Raw genomic sequence first — 3,505 nt, 5'->3', positions numbered from 1 at the left:
TGGTGTTTTCATTGTAATAGTTTGAATAAGGGGTACCACTCTTGTATGCTTGGAAAGCATTCACTTGTTCATTTGTTCCCCTACATTCACTTTGGTCATGTCCCAAAGTTCCACAATTTTCACATATCCCACTTGGGATTGATGAAGATGCCGTCATGGCATTAACATGATGCTTTGGTGATTTTGAGGCTTCTTCAAGTCTACCAATAGCTTTTTCAAACTTCAAATTGATGGTATCAATGTGAGCACTAAGTTGAGCACCCAATTGAGTAATGGAGTCCACTTCATGCTTTCCTCCTGTAGTAGCCTTGCGAGGTCTACTATATTGTGAGTTATGGACCGCCATTTCCTCAATTTTGTTCCAAGTTTGATTGTCATCAACTTCGGTGAACATTCCATTTGATCCCATGTTGAGAATGTTCCTTGAATCTTCATAAAGACCGTTCCAAAATTGTTGTACCAAGAACCACTCGCTAAGTCCATGGTGAGGACATGAGCGACAAATCCCCTTAAACCGCTCCCAAGCTTCATACAAAGATTCTTCATCCCTTTGCTTAAAGCCCGTGATTTGAGCTCTTACCATGTTAGTCTTTTCCGGCGGATAGAAATTTTTGTAGAAAGCTAGAGCCAACTTCTTCCAAGAATCAATTCCGAGAGTAGCCTTATCAAGGCCTTTCAACCATTGTTTCGCGGTCCTAATTAGAGAAAAAGGAAATAAGACCCATCGTATTTAGTCTTGAGTTACACCGGTTTGAGAAATCGCATCACAATAGTCACAAAAAGTCTCCATATGAGAATTAGGGTCTTCACAAGGCATCCCCCCAAATTGGCTTCTTTCGACTAATTGGATAAATGCGGATTTGGCAATAAAATTCCGGTTAGATGTTGTGGTGGGGAGTACCATTGGGTAGCTTCTCCTCGGTGGGTACGGAATGTGATGAAAACTTAGGCATTGTGGATTGATTTTGTGTAGGGTTCTCCTCACCTTCTCTTGCAAAAGGGTTGATGAACTCAATAGTATTTGGTTGAATATCTACAACCTCACAAATACCTCTTAAAGTTCTCCTAGCAAGTCTTCTATTGGTTGTCAAAGTTCTTTCAATTTCACGATCAAAGGGTAACAAGTCACCTTGTGACCTTCTAGACATGCAAAATATCAAACAACTCGAAAACAATTAGAACAAACCTTGAGGAGTTTTACTTCCCCAAGGGAAAGAAAGACACAACTAATAACAATATAAGAAAATCTAAATCAAGTTAACACCGTCCCCGACAACGGCGCCATTTTTGGTCGAGATATTTTTACTAAATCTTTCGGTTACTTGTCGTTAGGAGCACCTAGACCAAAACACGATTTATAACTTCACAAACAACTCTACAATTAGTAAAGAGGCAAGTAAAGGTTGGATCCCAAGGGACGGGAATTGAGATTAGATTTCTATTGCAACTAGTGGTATCTTAGGGGTGTCACAATTGAGGTTTGATGTAGAAGATCACTAAACTAAATAGCAATGAAATTAAGCAAGCAAGATGAATTAAAAGGGATGTAAACAATTGATAAAAAGCACTAGGGTGTCATGGGGTCTGATCCGGTTGATGTCGTCGGGTCATCCAATCAAACACATTTATAATACTCAACATACAACTAGTTAGCGGTAAGTCGAGGTCGATCCATGGGATGGTGTGCTTTGGGTTCTAAGTCTATCTATCTCAATTTATGCTAGTGTCACAATTTGTTTGGGTTTATAGTTGTGTTCTAGACTAATGCAAACAATAAAGTAAAGCAAGCAATAAAAGAAGGATGTAGACAAATGATTAAAAGTGCTAAGATATCATGGGGTCATAGGGGATTCATGGTTTTGATCATACAAACATGTTTACAAATTTGCAAGCAATTAATGCATGTTGTTGAGGAACCGAGTTGGTTTATGTCTTACGGTTCATAGGAAGAGTTGGGTCCCGGAGCCGAATCGATTAGATTGTACAACACCTACAAGTCGACTTACTTTCCTCCTATTCAACTTCTATGCATGGTCTAACAAGACTCGAGTTGGTTTATATCTTACAAGTCAAGTTGAGTAGATAAGAGATGGTTGTAAATGCAAGGATTCATAGGCTTGGAGTTTCATCAAACATAACATGTGCATAAAGTTGACATCACAAGAAGCAAGCAATTTAATCATGTGAACATATTGGATTAAGCGTGATTATTTCCCATGTTTATCTCCCCTAATTACCCATTAATCCTAGCTAAGAACTACTCACTCATTATCATGGGAAACATGTCATTAATGGTGTCAAACATCACAACAAGTATAAACATGATAATAGAATGAAGAAATGAACAATTAAGATTAAAGGGTAAAGGAATTATACCAAACTTGAAGTGATCCAAATAATAAAGCAAAGAAAAATAGAAGAAACTTGATTGATTGATGAAGGGTTGTCAATCCTCCAATAATAACCCAATAATCTTCAATTATCAAAAAGTAACAAACTTGAATAATAAACTTGAACAATAATTAAGGAGAGATTAATGTGAGATTTGTGAAAAGATTAAAGAGTAATCTATTCTAATCTACTCCTAATCTAATCTAAAGAAGGATTTTCTACTCTAAAAACTTGATAAGATCCCCCCTTTGATTATTTACAAGTGGGGTATTTATAGTAGGGATTCACTAGGTTAACTAAGGCTAAATTAGTAATTACACTTTTTAGTTTAGAGCAGGGAGACGCCGGTATTTTTCGAAGGAAGGGCGTCTTTCTTTGAAGCTTGAAGAAGACGAAATTGTGCTGTGAGGGAATCCGGGAGTCTTTGGGTCGGGACGGGCGGTTTCGGTGGTCTCGGCCCGGGCGTCTTTGGGTGAAGACGGGCGGATTTGGAGCAAGACGGGCGTCTTGTGGTTCACGTAGCAAGGAAAAGTTTCGTGTCCAGGAATACGCCCGTCCCGAGCGAAATATGGGCGTCTTGGGCTTCAACTCGAGCGGGTTGAGCTGTATCTTGAGCTCGGATTGTAAAACGGACGTTATTTCCTCATCCGGACTCCTATTGGAGTGATTCAAAAGCCTAGATCACTTGTTTTTCCGACGCCGTTCCATCTAGTATACTTTCAGAGCCAAAGGAGCAACCCTTGGTTCGGTTTTCGAGCGATTTCTTCTTGTAATGTCTTCCCTCTCGTCATTCTTACTTTTAACCCTTTGATCCTTCTATATACACTTTATTCCTACATACTTGGTCATCATTCTTGCCTCCTCTTCATACTAGTCCATCTAATATCATCAATAAGCTTCCAAATATGCATGAAAGACGGGAATTTGTGCCTTATTATCTCCTTTTCTACAAAACATATGAAATGCGATAGAAAAGCAAATAGGAAGATTTTGACGGATAAAATGGCCATAGAATGTTATAATAGTATTCAAAATAGGCTCAATAAGGGGACTTAATGTGCGCAAATAATGATCACAACAAATATCCCCGAACCGAACCTTTACTCGTCCCGAG

The 3,505-nt window shown here is 38.9% G+C and overlaps 1 non-coding gene across 1 annotated transcript; it reads left to right on the top strand.

The window, feature by feature from the left end:
• The first annotated feature begins 476 nt into the window (after nt 1-476).
• LOC141635087 (small nucleolar RNA R71) lies at nt 477-583 on the top strand. The gene has a single exon (XR_012539793.1). It is a non-coding gene; the product is annotated as a small nucleolar RNA R71 (small nucleolar RNA).
• The last annotated feature ends 2,922 nt before the right edge of the window (nt 584-3,505 follow it).

This window comes from Silene latifolia, chromosome Y, assembly GCF_048544455.1.
Source record: "Silene latifolia isolate original U9 population chromosome Y, ASM4854445v1, whole genome shotgun sequence".
Classification (NCBI taxonomy): domain Eukaryota; kingdom Viridiplantae; phylum Streptophyta; class Magnoliopsida; order Caryophyllales; family Caryophyllaceae; genus Silene; species Silene latifolia.
Note: the sequence above shows the minus strand (reverse complement) of the source record. Positions and strands in the feature narration are given on the sequence as shown.